The following is an 18,876-nucleotide window of genomic DNA, read 5'->3' as shown; positions in this document are numbered from 1 at the left end:
GAATAGTTGTTTGCAACATAATCTCATATGATGGTATCAGAAGCATGTGAGTAAAACAAAGCTGCTAAATTCTGCTAATAAACAGATGGCAATTGAATTCGCATGCTGAAAATAAATGCTGCTCTTGTTTACCAAGTAGAGCAAATATTGCAGCATAATCTACATTAAGGTTACATCTTAAAGAAGGCAAAAACAGTACTTACTGTATTTATGAGATTCAATAAAACATACCCAGTGCAAAGTGTTCTATATAGAGTAAATCATGTCACACTGGCAAACACCTATAGCATGTATAGCATTGTAACTGCAGGAATGTCAGAGACTCAGGCTATCTTTCTGTTTGCTATTTATGGTCTTATCATTTATATCATGTAACTTCATGTACACTTCTGCTGATTAAGCATTAAAAATAAAGATTGTGTATTCACAGTTGTGCAGTTGTAACTGTGCCCCACAGGAAGAAGATTCTGACAAGTATAGTTTTATTTTCTGATGTTAGAGGAAAAAGGGAAATGTAAGAAGAAATTTGGTGCCTCAGAAAATGGTCCTTCCAGTCCAGCAGAAGGTAGAATTCAGCTACATTCATTTTGGAAGTTCACACATTGAACAAAGGACAAATAGCTCTTTTCTACTGTTGCTCATTATTAACTCATATTTAAGGTATTCTCTGTCTATGATTCAGAGAATCAGATGCCTATAAAATCAGTAACTATTGATAGCTCTGGCTTTCATGCATTTGTATACCTAAACACCATCCAATTTATTTTCAGACCACATTAGTTGTCTGTGAATTTCACCATTTATTTGTGTTGTACAAAGAAGTACTTGCTTTTATGATAAAAGCCTGCAATGGATGTTTCCAGCCTGGGAAAACAGGTGAAAAATGTATCTTTTGTACCTACAACTAGCCTGGACTGGAACCTCTTTTGTTAAGCAACACAGTTGTTAAGAGAGTCACACCTGATCTTACGACCTTTTTTGTCACAGTCATTAAGGAAATCCCAGGTCATTAAGTAAACCAGGCTTCTCCCATTGACGTTGTGAGGGAAGGTTATAAAAGCTAATCATGTGACCCAGGGTGCTATAATCCATCATAAATACACATTGGTTAACAAGTGCCCAAATTTGGATCATATGATGTTGGGATAGTTTTAAGTGTGAGGACCAGACTTATGTCACTTTTTTCAGCACCATCATAATTTTAAACAGCCATCAAACAAATGGTTGTAGATCAAGGATTATCTCAATAAAGAAACCATCATTTTAATACCCTCATCTGGATCTTCCAGAATAGGATCATATACTTGGTTTTGTCTGTAAAGGAAAGATAAAAGGAGACTACCCAAATTAAGGTGAAAGGAAAGTGTAACTTTAGGGCAAAATCAAGTTGTAGGTTCAATCTTTGCTTATCTATTTTATTCAATCTACCATTTATTCATTTTATCTTCAAAATGTAGTGCTTTCAACTTCTATTTAGTTTTCATATGTAGAATAGAATAGAATAGAATAGAATAGAATAGAATAGAATAGAATAACTTTATTGTCACTTTGAATGTACACTGATCGGCATACATTAAAATGAAATTTTGTTGCATACAGCTTTCAAAGGGTCACCATCTCCAATATACAGTACATAAACATGACAAAAAATAATTATGCATATACCCACAGAAGATGGGAGAAACAGCGCTGTGATCCACAGAGGAGACAGCTGGTCCATCCCGTGCAGGATGGAGGCGGCAGAATGATCAATGAGGCAGCTACGATCTTTAGAGAGGATGATGACCCGGTTAAAGGGGAGAGAAACCAGGGATCGAAACAATGGGACAGCTCCTTACACGATTGGGGCGATAGATCTACAGGTGAGGCGGCTACGACTTCCATGGGAGGGGATGATGGACCAATGGCACGCCACGGCCGTGAGCCAGGGATAGACACACAGAGGCGATCTGGAATGAGGGGGAGGGGGAGGCGAAGAGCAGGAACACCGGAACAGCCATCCTTCACTGGGGTGGGGGAGTTACGGGCAGGATAACAGCGGCCTTGGGAGTGGGGGAGAATAATGGCCCGATAGTGTGCCCTGATTGCAGCTTGAGAAACAGCATCTGAGATCCCCCCCAAGAGGGGAGGGGAGGGGAGGGAGACAAGGCACAGAGATGTTTTGACAGCCACCCCCCGGGCGCTTGTACATGCGCCAGAAGAGTGATTGAGGATCAAAGAACAACCATCGGGGCCAGGGACAGGCTGCCAGATGCGGAGCAACTCAGCGCATTACGGATAAGCATAGTCAACGGGCCGATGACGCGCTCAAGAAGCCGGGCGCAGAGGCAGGTTGTTATATAGGCTAGCTCCCAGATCTCCTTTTACTCCAACTCTGATGACATTGGCAGTCTGGCCGACGAAAGCTTAGTGATTTTTTTAACCACAGGCTTGTTTACAATTATTCTATCCTGGTGTTCGTTTTTCTTTCTTTTAACATAGGCTAATATACCCACACACACACACATATATGACCCAGAGAAACAACACAATCTAGTTCAGATGTATACATGTGCATGGTGAGAAAAACAAATCTTGCGAGTTTACCAGACGGATGGCATAGGGAACAAAGCTGTTACAGAATCTGGTAGTCCTGCTGGAAATACTTTGAAACCTCCTCCCAGAAGGAAGCAATAGAAACAGACCATAAAGTCTGTTTTATGGTGTGTGGGGTTTCTAACAATGCTTTGAGCTCTGAGCTTATAAGAAGTGTCCTGAATAATGGGAAATGGGCTTCCTATAATCTTCTCGGCTGTCCTTACCACTTTCTGTATGGCCCTTCTATCTGAGGCACTGCCACCAAACCAAATAGTGATTCAGTTTGTTAAGACGCTCTCAGTCCCGCCTCTGTAAAAAGTGGCCAGGACAGAAAGAGAAAGATGTGCTCCTCTGCTCCTCTCATCCAATGCAAGAAATGCTAACGCTGGTTTGCATGCATCAGTAAGAATGGCATGTGGAGAGACCAAGTTAGATTGTTAGTATCTGCACCCCCAGATACTTGATAGTGTTGACCACCTCCACAGCTGCAGCCTTGATACACAGTGGAGTATGGCTATGCCGGCTCTTTCTAAAAGAAGATATAGTATATGGCAAATTAAACACAAAATGTTTACATACAGCTAAAGTAATTATCTTCCATGTTCATTAGGAAGCACACATTATAAAATGTCCTTCAAGAATAGTTGAGCATGCTTAAAGTGTCATTGAAATTCAGTCCAAATGGAAATGCTTTTATATTTATTCATACTCTGATATTGTTGCTATTAATTTCAGTGAAGATTGCATAGAGTTTCCTAGTGGAAGATATGTTGTTTCTAACAATCTGCAGAACATAAATGTTTTTCTTTCCCTCTTTTAAAACATGCTGTTTCTGTTGACAGCAGACAGCTTCCTCATTCCTACACAAAGTGCATCAATTCTAAATACGTTTATTGAGGTCTATTGCTCTTATAGTTTAGTGTACATCATAATATGTAAATAGTTCAAAATAATTATCTAATAAACTGTAGAGTAAATATGTTTACGGCTAATTTTTGCTTACTATCGCCTCTTAACAAGTTAGTCACACATTTTAGAAATTATTAGAATGAATGAATATATAAACATGTAATCAATTCCTACAGTAATACTAAGTGTGCAACTTCCTGGAGGTTTTGTTATTAAGAAAGCAGATTTAGTATCTGTGAAAAGATACCAAGTTATTGAAGTTAATTTTGAAAATTTATTTAACCTATGCACCTTCACTGCATTCATGTAAATTCCACAAGAGAAACATAGTATATACACAGTATCATATAAATATGTATGATATAAATACAGTGCATTCAGAAAGTTTTTTGTCAATTTTGTTATGCTGCAGCCTGATTCTACAGTTGTTGAAATTTATTTTTTCCTCATTAATCTACACACAGTACCCATAATGGCAAAGTGAAAACAGAATTTTAGAAATATCTGTCAATTTATTAAAAAGAAAAAACCAAAATATCATATTGGCAAAAATATTCAAACCCTTTGCAACAACATTTGAAATTTAGCTCGGGTATCTCCCATTTCTCTTGATCGTTGCTGATGTGTTTCTACACCTTGATTGGAGTCGACCTGTAGTAAATTAAACTGATTGGAAATGTGGCACATACCTCTCTATAAAAGGCCTCACAGCTGACAATGCATACTGTAGCAAGGCGAAAGCCATGAGGACAAAGGATCTGCCTGCAGAGCTCAGAGACAGAATTATTGCAAAGCACAGATCTATTGAAGGCTACAGTAAAATTTCTGCTGCACTGAAGGTTCCTAAGAGCACAGTGGCCTCCATAATTCTCAAAATGGAAGAAGTTTAGCACAACCAGGACTCTTCCAAGAGCTGGTTGCCCGGTCAAACTGAGCAATCAGGGGAGAAGGGCCTTAGTAAGAGAGGTGACCAAGAACTCAATGGTCAAAGTACAGGGACATGCTAAATGAAAACCTGTTCCACAGCTCTCAGGACCCCGAACTGGGCTGAATTTTCACTGTCCAATATGACAATACCATTCAACCTGACTAAACTTGAGAGGATTTGCAAGGAAGAATGGCAGAAAATCCCCCAATCCAGGTGTGCAAGGTTTTTGTTGCATCATACCTAAAAAGACTCAAGGCTGTAATTGCTGCCACAGGTGCTTCAACAAAGTAATGAGTGAAGGGTCTGAATACTAAATGCCAATGTGACATTTCAGTTTTTTCTTTTTAATAAATTTACAGACGTTTCTAAAATTCTGTTTTTACTTTGTCATTATACGGTACTGAGTGTAGATTAATGAGAAAAATAACGAATTTCAACAACTGTAGAATCAGGCTGCAGCATAACAAAATTGACAAAAGTGAAGGGGGTCTGAATACTTTCTGAAGGCACTGTATATCTGGATTATCAGTATAAGTCCAACAGAAAAATGTTGACCAATTACTTCTCCTGTGATCAAACAGTAAGAGTATATGGTATCTTTGATTGTATGTTCAGTTTAGCATATTATTCTTAAAGTTAATCTTTTGGTCTCATAATGGACACCATTTTGGCAAAGAATACTAATTGCTTACTATTAATTTATTTTGGAATAAAGGAAGGCCATCAAGTTCTAGCTGTTCCAAGAAACCTGGAACTGAAGTGGAGATGCCCACATTTTATATTAAAAGACTTTCTCAGCAAATTAGGATTTTTGATTATTAGTATTGTTTCTAATTATTAATATTGTTTCATTTTAACCCTGGTTAAAGAGTGAATACTCTGCTTATGTTCAGATATAATTAAAGAGGGAGGGAGGGAGGGAGGGAGGGAGGGAGGAAAGAAGGAAGGAAGGAAGGAAGGAAGGAAGGAAGGAAGGAAGGAAGGAAGGAAGGAAGGAAGGAAGGAAGGAAGGAAGGAAGGTTTTAAGAACCAAATCTCTCATCCCTTGCTCAGTTCCTACAGTGTTGGGACCACAGGTTAAAGGTCACTAATACTGGGATTACTGACCTCAGCTTTTCTATTATCATGTTCCCTTGTTTTTTGGGGGAGAACAAAGAATATTAAGAGAGAACAAAGAGTCTCCACATATTTGCATTCCCAAATTTAATTCAGCTAGTTTGTTTATACAGGATGTTCCCAATTAGACATTCACAGAAAGAATAGAAAGAGGAATGTCATTTGTAATAGGTATTAATCATGCTCAGTGCATATATATACATATATGTAGTGCATATATATATGTAGTCTACAACTGAATTTTTTACTCTTTCTGGCCATATGGCTGTAATAAACTGATATCAAATAGGTATTAATAGCAGAAATGTCCCCTTTAAGTTTCATGCCTTCCCACTTCATTTAAGTCAATCCCTCTTTTAAAAAAATATCAAATCATAATTAAAGCACAGAACATTATACAGTTTTTAATTTGCATTTAAAATACATACAAATGTTTTTCTTGTACAATAAATTTAATGAAAATGTAATTTAACATAAAAGTAAGATGAATTTGCCTTCTCTTCCATTTTCCTAACCCATTAGATTATTCTCTTGTCAAGCACTAATTTTGTTTACAGTTTTAAAGCCATTTCCCCCCAAAAATTCACAATATTTCATTCCCGCCAGATTTCTTCACAGCCTCTGTTCAGGCCCACATACTCCAGTGTGAGAACTCTTGATGTACAGAGATCATAGGTGACCCTTCCCAGGAATTTAAAAAAGCTATTTAGACAAGTCCATTATGAACTTTTGAAAAGTGGGGTTTAATTTTGTAGTAGAAACTGACCTATTAATAACAATACTGCTTGTCTATGTACAATGTTTACATATGTCTAGGCAAGTTTATTCAAAAAATAAATCCTATTATGTTCAATGGATTTCTGAGTTTTTATGACTATAGTCTTGGCATTATTCAGTTTATAAATGTCAATATTCTATTTTAAATTAATTATATTTTCCTTTTCTTCTGGTAAAGTTTCTATTTTTCTTCCGAAAATTTTGTATATAATAATTCCACTAATTAAAATTAAAAAGATAAAAACTAATAAAAACAAAAATATAAAAAAGAAAATAGCAGGTGCAGAAAAGAAAATATAAGAAAGAAAAAAATAAGAATATAGTCAAGAAAAAGAACGTGTAAAGAAATGACTTCCCTCTTCATCACAAAAAGTATGAACAGTTTTAGCAAAATATCAGCTTCTCTTAACAGTGGTTCTCAACCTGTGGGTCGGGACCCCATTTGGGGTCGAACAACCATTTCACGGGGGTCGCCAAACAAGGCTGTCAGCCATTTTTCCCCCCTTTTCTTTGGCCACACCCCTGGTACCCAGTGAAGTATAAGTGGTTGGGGGTCACCACAACATGGGGAACTGTATTATGGGGTCGCAGCATTAGAAAGGTTGAGAACCACTGTCTTAACAGAAAACAAATGAGCTTTTCTTCCCATATCCCATCTCTTATTTATAAGCAAATCTCTAAAGCTCTCAGTTTCAGTCCTGATCAGCAAAAAATCATTAAGGGCTACAGAGATAACAATATTTCTATTTTAAATCTGATCCAATAAATCAACTTTATATTCCTTCTGTTAACAATCTTGATCTTTAGTCCCTTTGTTTTTTCTTTGTCCCTTCTTAGAAAATTCTTCAAAGTTTTAACAAGTCTCTTTTGTAAATTCAATACAGGATAGTTATTTAGGTCACTCTGTTTTTTTATATATCCCTTTTAATAATGAAAAAAAGACGTAAACCAATTTATTTGTTTGTCCAGTGCAGAATCTTTTTTCATATTATTCTTGGAGTCTGTCATTTTTAAATGCACTTTCAGACCAGTCTTAGTCTTGTTTAGTTAAACCTGTTCCTCTTCTATAACATCTTTTCAACATAGTATCAACAGAGATGGTCACTGTTAAAATTAACTTCTGGGTCCATTGTTCAAAAATATCCTTCAGTATATCCAGTCCTAAAATATTTTGCTCCATTTTGTATTAGCACAACAAATTTGACTTCTTTAATAGTAATCTTTAGTTCTTTCTAGATCTCTCTAGTTCTAACCTTCAAAGTCTCATCCTATCATTTTTTTTAAAGAGACATTAAATCAAAAGAATTTTCCCATGGGAAGTATTCTTCTAATTCATTCCAAAATCTTACTTCAAATGCATCTAGACTCTTAGTCCATTTCTAACTTTCCAAAATCAGATCTCAAACCATCATTTTGCAATTATACATATAGTATAGTGTATAGCATATATACATTCTCCTTGATTAGTTTCCATCCATTGCTTCTTGTCCTTCCTTCAGGTGCTTTGGAGAATAGCTTGACTCCTCTTCTTTGTGGCAACCCCTGAGATATTGGAACTCTGCTATCATGTCACCCCTAGTCCTTCCCTTCATTAAACTAGACATACCCAATTCCAGCAACCATTCTTCATGTTTTAGCCTCCAGTCCCCTAACCATCTTTGTTGCTCTTCTCTGTACTCTTTTTAGAGTCTCAACATCTTTTTTACATTGTGGTGACCAAAACTGGATGCAGTATTCCAAGTGTGGCCTTACCAAGGCATTGTAAAGTGGTGTTAACACTTCACGTGATCTTGATTCTATCCTTCTGTTAATGCAGCCTAGCAATGTGTTGGCTTTTTTGGCAGCTGCAGCACACTGCTAGCTCATATTTAAGTGATTGTCCAATGTCATGTGTCTGATTAACGAAACACTTCAAAGAACTTTCAGGCATTTTTTCAACCTAAAAAGTATTACAGTATTACAGAGATGTCAGCACAATATGGTGGATGCTAAGATCTGAATTTCCCTTCCTTTGCACATAACATTCCAGGTATTTCCCCTCCCCTATTTTGGGGTCATGATTCACATCTTCCAATTACCTTGGAGGGCAAAGATTTACTTCCGTTTCTTTTTCCCGGGCTTTCCTTATATTCTCCTCTCCTTTCATTGTCACCTGATTTAACTCTAAAAATACCAGACAGTTCTGCATATATTGTCAAAGCAAGAATATTCAATATTAGCACCTAGTGACACCACTAGGACTCTGAGATCCCTCTCACAGTTGCTACTATTGAACAAGGTACCACCTATACCAGGGGTAGGCAACCCAAAACACTCAAAGAGCCACTTGGACCCGTTTCCCACCAAAAACAAAACACTGGGAGCCGCAAAACCCTTTTGATATCTAAAATGAAGATAACACTGCATATATCCTTTTTTACCTTTATTATAGGTGTGTGTATGTGTATGTGTATGTGTATATATATACACACACACACACACACACACACACACACACATACACATTAAAAATAAAAGTAAAAATATGACTCTTGGGAATATCCATACTATTAAAACAATGATCACCAAGAGAATGCTTTAAGAGAATAAAATTACATACACACACAGGTAAAAAAAAGGATATATGCAGTGTTATCTTCATTTTAGATGTCAAAAGGGTCTCTCTCTCCCTCCCTCTCTATCTGCCCTTGGTCTGCCACTCCTCTTCCCCCACTCTCTCTCTCTCCCTCTCTCTCTCTTTCTCTCTCTCTCTTTCTCCCCCCCCCTCCTATCTGCTGCTCACCTGGCAAGCTTCAAGCTGTTGTCCAACAACCTCCGGGGTAGGCAACCTCGTCTCTTTTATGACTAATGGACTTCAACTCCCAGAATTCCTGAGTCAGCCTAGCTGGGCTAGCTAGCTCTCTCCTGCCCTTCCTGCTTCCTTCAGAGACGCAGCAAAGGAGGAGCTCCGCCCAGAAAGCTTTTCAGCTCCTCGGAGAACACTGTGAGTGCACTCTCTTTTACACATACACATACACACACACACACAAAACACACACACACAGAGAGAGAGAGAGAGAGAGAGAGAGAGAGAGAGAGAGAGAGAGAGAGAAGCAGGGAAGTGCAATTGCCTCTCTCTGTCTCTGTCTCTCTCTGCAAAGGCAGAGAAGGCTGGGAGCCACAGGGGAAGGCTCAAAGAGCCGCATGCGGCTCCGGAGCCGCAGGTTGCCGACCTGTGACCTATACCATACCTGTGCATTTGGTTTTTCTTGCCTAAGTGTAGAACCTTACTTTTTTCACCATTGAATTTCATTTTGTTAGATAGTGCCCAATGTTCAAATCTGTCAAGATCCTTCTGTATCTTAAGCCTGTCTTCTGGAGTGTTGGCTATTCCTGCCAGCTTGGTATCGTCTGCAAATTTGATGAGTTCCCCATCTATCCCCTCATTCAAATCGTTGATGAAGATGTTGAAGAGCACTGGGCCCAGAACAGAGCCCTGGGGCACCCCACTACACTCTTTCCTCCATGTAGATGCGGTTTCATTGAGGACCACACGCTGAGTATGGCCGGTCAGCCAGCTACGAATCCATCTGTGGTGATGCTATCTAACCCACATTTTTCTATCTTATTGAGTAGTAGGTTGTGATCTACTTTATCAAATGCCTTACTGAAATCCAAGTAAATTATATCCACAGCATTCCTCTGATCCATCAATTTTGTCACCTGGTCAAAGAATGCAATAAGGTTTGTCTGGCATGATCTGTTTTTGACAAACTTTTTTCACTAAGCATTGAAGGAAACTCACCCTCCTTTTAAGAATGTTGAGCATTCCATATAAACTTTTAAGCAGAGCATCTTCCTGACTAATGAAGACCACATAATATGTTGCTGAAGATTGTGTAACAGTTGTAAATATACTTTGGGTTAACCAAGGTCCCTATTAGAATAGCAACAGAAAAGACACATCATGTTCTTTGTTCTTCCTTTTTTTGTGTGTTTTGCCACCACTCATAGCAAGAGAAAGAAGTAGGTTGGTTGCTAGGGAGAACTGGGAAAGTGATCCATCGTGTATCATTCAGGGTGTCTAGTATCTAAATTTAGGATTCAGCAGTGCCTGAAAATCAAATCAGGCTCAAATACTGTTAAGTAACACAAACAGTTCTGGAGGAAGCTATTGCTGGGGAAATCATTCAGCGTTCGTTCAAGGGCATGTTAATGGCAAAGCATATGAAGCTCTGTGGGTTTTGTGAATTGCTAAACTAGTGTTTGAAAAGCTTCCAGGTGACCAGCATGTTGTTTAATAGCTTGCCCTTGAAGAACTAAACTGGAAACTGGATTTCCCATTTATTGCATTATTCAACCATGCTTCAGTCTTGAAAGTCAAATCTTCCTGTCTGCCCAGGCATTCAGTTACCAGAAAGCAGAGCCTTCACATGCAAGTTCCCAAATCATTTGTGACCCAGATCAGAAAGGTCCTGGAGGGAGTAGAATTGAAAATAATATTTAAAAAAAAAACTAGTAACATTAAAAGCTATGAGGCTGATTGCCTTTGCCCTTGAAAGTGTTTAAAACAAGTATAAACATGTCAATTTACATGGATACAGTCACCATAGCAGCATGGCAACAGTAAAAGCTTGTTCTAAACATACCCAGAAGGAAACTAAAAATAGTTTGATAGTGTCAGGGTATCTCTGAGTGTGTGTATATGTACAATTATGTATGTATATGTGTGTGTATATGCGTACACACACAAAACCACATATGCTAGATAAAAGAGACGTAAAGCAGGATGAATGGGGTGTGATTTTTTTAAATAGCAGTACATTTGATTTAGCAGTTAATTTTTATGTGATTTTTATCAGCATAAGCAGCAATGTAGATTATTCAGTTCTTAATCAACAAGCACCAATAAATTTGCTTAGGCCACCAGAGACACTTGTGCCTTTTTTCCCCAATATAAGTAACAGTCCAAAATAATGTCACTCTGGTATGAAGCATCCCATACTTCATTAATCTCTTTGAAGAAAAATCTCTCGAACCCTGCTTCATGAATATGCAATGGTTAAGAAGTAACTTAATCAATTAACTGTTCTTCTGAGTTCTATAATATCCTGATTTTTTTAAAAAAATGCTTCAAGTTGCTCAGTTTATTTAAGACAGCATATCCTTTACATGGATCAACTCCTGGCTAAATTTTTGACATCTCAGTTACTTCTTTGTGGCCTCAGGCTTTATGCATTGTATAGCTTTTTTAAGCTACCCCAATGTGTAGATTTTCGGTCGCCTATAATAGAATAAGAAGTGTAAAAGGTCATAACTGCCCATAAAATGGTCACCATTGCACAATTAATTCTGGTTAAAAGCATGATGGAACAGAGTAATTTTAATGGCTTCACAAAACACCAGGGAGAAGGAAGCTGTACACAACTGTGGAGGTAAGAATTTAAAAGGTTTTGAGGGTGGGAGCACAACAGAAAAGGCCTGCCACATGGTTGAGATCCTTTGGGATTCTTAGTAGGTCATCTCACTGTGTCTTTACTGGATTGGCAGATCTGACTTATTGAAGTGATTCTGATGTAACCTGGTGCTACATCATACAGAGCTGTAGGTGACGACCAGCACTTTAAACTGTGCTCTGGTAACCAGTGCAGTGCAGTAACTTTAACAGTGATGTTGTCCTGCATTGTTGGACAAATAATAGGCCCATTGGACTATTACACATGGATTCAAGTACAGCTTATGATCACTCAGTTGTGCACATGGAACCTGTTGAAGCACATGCATCTCACAAGTTTTCCATGTATCTGCTGCTACAGCATACAAAACACATAGCTTTATTGTACAGCTGAGACTTGCCCAAACAGGGTAAAATATTATTGCAAGAACTCCAGGGTCTTAATAAGATGAGAAGTAACAATATCTTTGAAATTTGGAGATTTGTCAGGGCAGATTGCAAACAGGAGCTGTTTACAGTGCTGAAAACTAACATCATCAGGATTTTCTTCTTGGCACTCCCCAATTTATTGTTTCTTGGAGAATTCCACCTATGCTAAAGACAATGCAAAATGTGTGAATAGTTTTCTAGTCCATCAAACTGTCAAATCTACAAAACTACTTTTGGTTATAGCCATTTTTCTTCTGTTTTTTCTGCTTGCAACAGCTATGGGGGGGGAGGGAAAATGCATTCTTCCAGTTCAATCAAAACAATAACTTTCTTGTGGGAACCAAGGTCAAATTGCTCAAGTGTTTGGTAGGCTAGAATTACTGTTAGAGAGCCCGCCAAAGATGTTAATTGGAAAATGTGATTTATTACATATTTAGAGGGTGGGGACTAACTTTAACTTTGTAACCTTTGGGGGGGGGGACTTCCAGTCTTGGTTTCACCTATGTTTGTGCTGATATTATGTAGCCATTAAAATTGTTCTTTGAGGAAAACAAATGCCTCAGAGTTCGTATTTCTTCTGGTCTCATCTATCGGAACCATGACACAAACATTTTAATTCAGGACAACTGAACAAGAGTTATACAATGCGCACAGGCTATTCCAATTATTTTCTGTTTTCTCTCCAGTATGTACTAATAATCATTTCCTATTCTGCTTAGCTTTTTTTAAAATCAGAGAGATTAGCTATGGCCTCATATAATGGAAGTGGAAAGATTATTTTGATAATGAAATCATTCAAAGTCAACTGACAAAATTAAGCATAGAAACCAAAACAAAAATCACAGTTAATAAAAGCCAATGGCAATAAAACAAACCATACATTCTAGTTAGTAAAATTGAGAAACCATCACAGGCATCTTAAACATAAGAGAAAATACCACTTTTTATGATGGTGTGTTTTAGAAATGAAGGGCAAGAACTTTGCTGCCCCCATTTGCAAAGTTTATCCTGCCTCTTTGCTTCTGTTTCCAGTCATTGCCAACTACCTACTTCCCTCCAAAGTAATGAGTAAGAAAGCTTAATATATTTCACAAACACTGATACTTCTCTTGGCCAAACAGTCAAACTAAGGGAGAAGAGGTGGCCCATAGACTTGTCTCACTCATAAACTGGAGATGAGACGAAAGCAATGTCATGAGTATATGACAAATAAAACAATTGTGTCAGGACATGTTTGTTCTGTTAGTTACCCAGTATTAAGATTTCCCTAATCCTATTGCTTCCAGACCCTACAACTTTCATAATTCCCACCAGAGCTCTTTGCTTGTGCGGCTGCTTATGTCAATCTTTCTTTTCCATCACTATAGATTTATCCCATAGAGATTTAAAGACAAGTTTACCCATCACATGCTGCAGGTAACTAGTAGAATGTAAACCTTTTTCATTTGGTTGAACAGTCTCCTTTATCCTTCCATACTCCATGACAGACAGGTCTACAACAGTTAACAATGGAAAGGATTCCATAATAAGCAAGTCTTCCATATCACAAGTGATGGCTGATAGGCAATACCGCTTTTTTCTTCTTTGGAGCCTTATCTATCTTTTGACATTCCCATGTTTCCTTGTTCCTAGTTAGATAGAGAAACTTCTTATTTTAGAAATATGATAAATTAATAAGATCTGGCTTCAGAGGGTCTCAGGGTAAGAATCTGAAGAAGCAAAAGAAATCTATGAAATTTCTTTGTGATTGAAACAGGTGTTATTGTCTCTTAAAATAAAAACCAATCATCTCTTCATTCCACATCTCCCTCCAGTTTCTATATACTCATCTCTAAAACCTCATGTCTCCTTACTAAATAGCAAGTCCAGCAAGAGTTATCAGAAATAACAACACAATATTAGAAATTGCATCTATGACACTCAATTTGAATCCTTCCCTTTCCCTTAAACAAATTCCAGCCCCCCCACCCATTTCTCTTTTCAAATAATCAAAATACCCACTCAAAAAACAAATATTGCCAGAAATAATCATTGTCATCTAGTCCTTATCAAGAAGCCATTAAACAACTCCCACAGCAACAATCCATTATTTTAATCTTGGCCAAATAAATCAATTTTGCAAAGAAGAGATAGTTTTTAAAGTTCTTTTCCATCAGTATAGATTTATCTTAATGTTGATTATACTCGCTGGAGATGAAGGGGGAGGTTTCTTTTTCTATTCTTTATTTTTATTTTTTACCCTTTATTTGCACTTTCTTTTTTTAATGTATTCTGTAATTGTATAAGTTTTACTTGTTTATTATAATCTTTAATAAAATTATTGGAAAAAAGAAATTGAATTGGGGGTTATCAAACAAATAAATCTCCACAGAGTATGGATTGTAATAGTATCTATTATTTTTTATTGTAAAGCAAGTGTAGGTACAATAAAGTTTTGAAAGATACATCCTTCAAAAAAATAATTTTAACTAGAGATAGGTGATATTTTTTTAAAAAAAAGCTTCTATTTAGGCATAGTTACATGTTTTTCAAATGCACATATAAAGAACAACTACATATAACAACAAAACCAGATTTTTCAGTACTATAACATCTTTTTTTGAGTTTACAGGAAATTTGATGAAACAGGATAATCCTTAAACCATTTAACCCAATGATGCCCATAACAAAGCATAGATAAAATGTACTAATGCACCAAATCTAGCATAATTCATAATCTAGCAGTTCTATTAGACAGTGAAACATGCAATTCCAGCATTGCTCAAAACTATTTTGTAAAACCAGTTTCATAGTGAGAAATAAATACTACAATATTTGGTTAGTCTCGTTTGACTCCTCCTATCCATAGGAGCCAAACACTTAAGGAAACCTCCATTTACAGTTTGTTTAGAGTTGCATGTTAACTAGGATCTTCTACTTGTTCCTTTCTTAACAAGCCAAAATCATAAGACAGAGTTTATTGTTATTGTATGCCAACTGGATGTGTGCCATTCCAGTACATTTTTAAATTTCTCTTTCCTGACAGTAACAGGAGAATTAATTTCCTATGGAAAAAAGTTCACATTTGTTCTGAGCATATTTCCTCTGTGCTTCTTTTGTTTCTATCTATTCAACTGTTGCTGTGGTGATACTTTTTTTTTTTTGCTACTAATATTATTTCAACTTATTTTTTTCTAAGTCACATGGAAAAGTCTCCAATATTGCTGAGAAAAAAAACAGAAGGGAAAACTACTTAGTGCAAAGTGGAGTAATCGCTGAATTCTGTTAGAATGTAGCAATGATTGATGAAAGAATGTCAAATTAATTTAAAATATATTGGTTGAGTCTGTGAAGATCATAGCCAAGTCCCATGCTTAGCTTAAATCAGAATTCCTCCACTTGAGTGCCCTGCAGATGTGTACATCAGTTCTCCAAATTCTGCATGGTCATTATTGAAAAGTCCAGAAGTGAAAGTCTTATTCTCAAATTTTAGATGGCAGGTTGAAACATCTTGCTTTAATATTTCCTTCTTATGCATCTCATATGTTTCTAAAAGCTCCTTAAGGGAAGGCAAGGATTCAAATACAAGAAATGGACAAATATAACAACATAGCAGAATAACAGAATAACACAGTTGGAAGACACCTGGGAGGTCTTCTAGTCAAATCCCTGCTCAACTAGGAGACCCCATACCATTTCAGACAGGTGGCTGTCCAGTCTATTTTTAAAAGCCTCGGTGATGGAGCACCCCCAGCTTCTGGAGGCAAGCCGTTCCAATGGTTAATTGTTCTCAATTTTAGGAAGTTTCTCCTTATTCTAGGTTGCTTCTCTCCTTGATTAGTTCCAGCCATTGCTTCTTGTCCTGCCTAATGGTACTTTGGAAAATAGGTTGACCCTTTCATTTTTGTGGCAGCCCCCAAATATTATAACATTGCTATCATATCACCCCCGTCTTTTTTTGTCACTAGACAGACCAAATTCCTACAACTGTTCTTTGTATGTTTTAGCCTTCAGTCCCCCAATCATCTTTGTTGCTCTTCTCTGCACTCTTTGCAGAGTCTCAACATCTTTTTTATATTGCGGTAAGTTGAAACTCAAGTACTTTGGCCACCTAATCAGAAGGAAGGACTCACTGGAGAGCAGCCTAATGCTGGGAAAGATTGAGGGCAATAGAAGAATGGGACTACAGAGAATGAGGTGGCTGGATGGAGTCACTGAAGCAATAGACGTGAGCTTAAATGGATTCCAGAAGTTGATAGAGGACAGGAAGGCTAGAGGAACGTTGTCCAAGGGGTCACGATGGGTCGGACATGACTTTGCAATTAACAATAACAAAAACCAAAACTAGATGCTGGATTCCAAGTGTGGCCTTACCAAGGCCACACTGGGAATACAGGTTTGGAATAGCAGGTTTGGCTTGTCTACCAAGCAGAACTTGGAAAAAATGACTGAGAAGGCTAAATGGATTACAGAATCTGTGCCTCCAGTTCAACATCTAGCTCACTTCCCATTCCTGCTGTTGATGAGTTTTAGTGAAGGGCTGTCCTCTTTGGAATCTGATGGTTTCTTCAATGGGAGGACAAAAAGTTTAATTTTGTGACAAATTCTTCTTTTTGACTGCCATAGACTCACAGCTCTCCTCCTACAGTTTAGAATAGAATACAGCTGAAGAGACCTTAGAGGTCTTCTAGTCCAGCCCCCTGCTCGAGCAGGAGAACCTACACGTATTACACAATGGGTTGGTAAGAACCTCAATTACATCCAAGCAATTTATTGGAGGTTTTGTAGTTATTTTGAAAATATATGCATTGATTTCTATAACATGTTGGAAGTTTTTTTCCTTTGGAAAAGAAACCAAATATATCTGTCCCCCAGCAGATTTTCAGGAAGTCAAGCAGCATGTTGAGCTAGGTGAGTTCACTCAATCTCTTTTGCGAACTCATTTGTGTTCTTGGCTGATTTCCTGTTACTCAGCATAATTAAGTTAGCTGAGATCCTAATACTGCTAGAAAGAAGAAATCTGTTCGGGTATTTCCAGATACTGGATACAGACAGATACTGACAAATACTGTAGCTCCCTTTGCTATCAGTCAAAGTGCGCTGTGTAATGATGACCTCTCTTTTGCTTTTTAATTGTTATTTTACAATAAGGAAAAAGATAGAAAGAAAACAACAGAAACTATGTTACGGAAATAAAATCCTTAACTGGAGGCATTAACACACATATAGTTTTATAAACTTTGATCCCATCTCCCATTGTCCTGGCGAGAGGAAAGAACATAAAACTCTTGCTAGTCTTATGGCAATAATGAAGCTTGATTTTATTTGAAGGTAAAAGGAAGTCTACTCACTTTCCCCTTGGGAGATCAAGATGAAATTATTTAGCTTTCTGCTTGGTAAGGCTTTTACGGAAGGACTAATGAAGGCTCTCAACTACTATACTCTCTGTTGCTCAATTCACAAAGGCCTGTGGCAGTACTCAAGTCTCTGCAAGAAGTCTTGAGATTTGAATGAATAACAAAACCATTCTGGAAGGGCAGATGATATCACAGACCTTCTTAACCAATCATTGTCCCACTTCTGAAATGCTGTATTCTTAGTGGAAACCTATCGATATACACAGTTCCTGGAATTCTATATATGGAGATTGTAGATAAATGTTCTCCAAGCTAAAATACATTTCTGGGAAGGATTTAGGTTATTAATACTCAGTAATCTAGCACAGTCACATGTTTTCTTTTTAAAAATCTTTCTCTCTGTTTCTTGCTGTTTTGATCTTTTTGTTGTTGTTGTTTTCCTGCAGCAGCAATGTTCCTTCTAGGAAAAGCCATCATCTGAATAAAGTTTGCTACCGTTGCTGCTGTTACTGCAGAAAAGTAATCATAAAAGCAAAAGAAGGAAGAAATTTTTAAAAGAAAATTTGCCCCCCAAATAAAAACGTCTTCTGTCCTAAAAAGCTTACTCAGACACAAATGTTTTTTTTTCTTTCTTTATTCTATTTCCTACTATTTGCATCCCTTTTTAACTCAGAGAACTGCACTGAAAAATTTACCTTGAGAATATTTAGTACAACCTTTGCCAGAGATACATTCTTCTTCATTTCTGTGTTAAACAGTATTTATACCACTTAGTTTTAAATTTCCTGCATGCCATTTTGATGACACTGGCAGGATGTAGAATGCAGCCAAATTAATACACCAAAATATACTGTGTACTGATTCAGGTATACCATCTGGGAGCCAGAGTGACTTAAGCAATCATGCTGAATACTTCCTATACCACAACTAATGGTCCACAAACATTTAATGATTTATAGTTAAATGTAGAGAGTATCTAAAGTGAACTTTACCAACACATGAAAAGTAAACCTGTCATTAACCAAATAGGATTTTTGAATAGTAGATGTAAAAAGTGTGGTCTAGGCTAGGGCTTTCACAGAGCCCCTGATATCCCTTCTGTGGCCTTCGGAGCCTCTCTAATGTGGAATAATGAACAATCACTAGAATAATGATGTGTCTGCATAATTACTGGAATAGTGCTGTGTTAGTAGTATGTAACTAACCTAATGCGCATTGCACTTGGATACAATGTACGTAGCAAACTCTCCATTGTATACCTGTGAGAAACGAACCTAATGTATTACAATGTGTATTCCTTTGTTCCTGAGGAAAGGAAAGTATAAAATTGAAGTCTGAATCCGCCCTCGGGGTTCAGAATTGCTTGTTGC

At 37.4% G+C, this 18,876-nt stretch overlaps 1 long non-coding RNA gene across 1 annotated transcript in view; it reads right to left on the bottom strand.

The window, feature by feature from the left end:
- LOC120307826 overlaps positions 1-17,625 on the bottom strand; it is a 29,486-nt gene extending 11,861 nt beyond the window's left edge. Inside the window, exon 1 of the long non-coding RNA XR_005556663.1 lies at positions 17,501-17,625. This is a non-coding gene — a long non-coding RNA (uncharacterized LOC120307826). The remainder of the gene's footprint in view (positions 1-17,500) is intronic.
- Between the last annotated feature and the right edge of the window lie 1,251 nt (positions 17,626-18,876).

This window comes from Crotalus tigris, unplaced genomic scaffold (genome assembly GCF_016545835.1).
Source record: "Crotalus tigris isolate CLP2741 ecotype Arizona unplaced genomic scaffold, ASM1654583v1 scf7180000017831.1706817, whole genome shotgun sequence".
Taxonomy (NCBI): domain Eukaryota; kingdom Metazoa; phylum Chordata; class Lepidosauria; order Squamata; family Viperidae; genus Crotalus; species Crotalus tigris.
The sequence above is the reverse complement of the archived record's forward strand: the minus strand, read 5'-3'. Positions and strand labels throughout refer to the sequence as shown.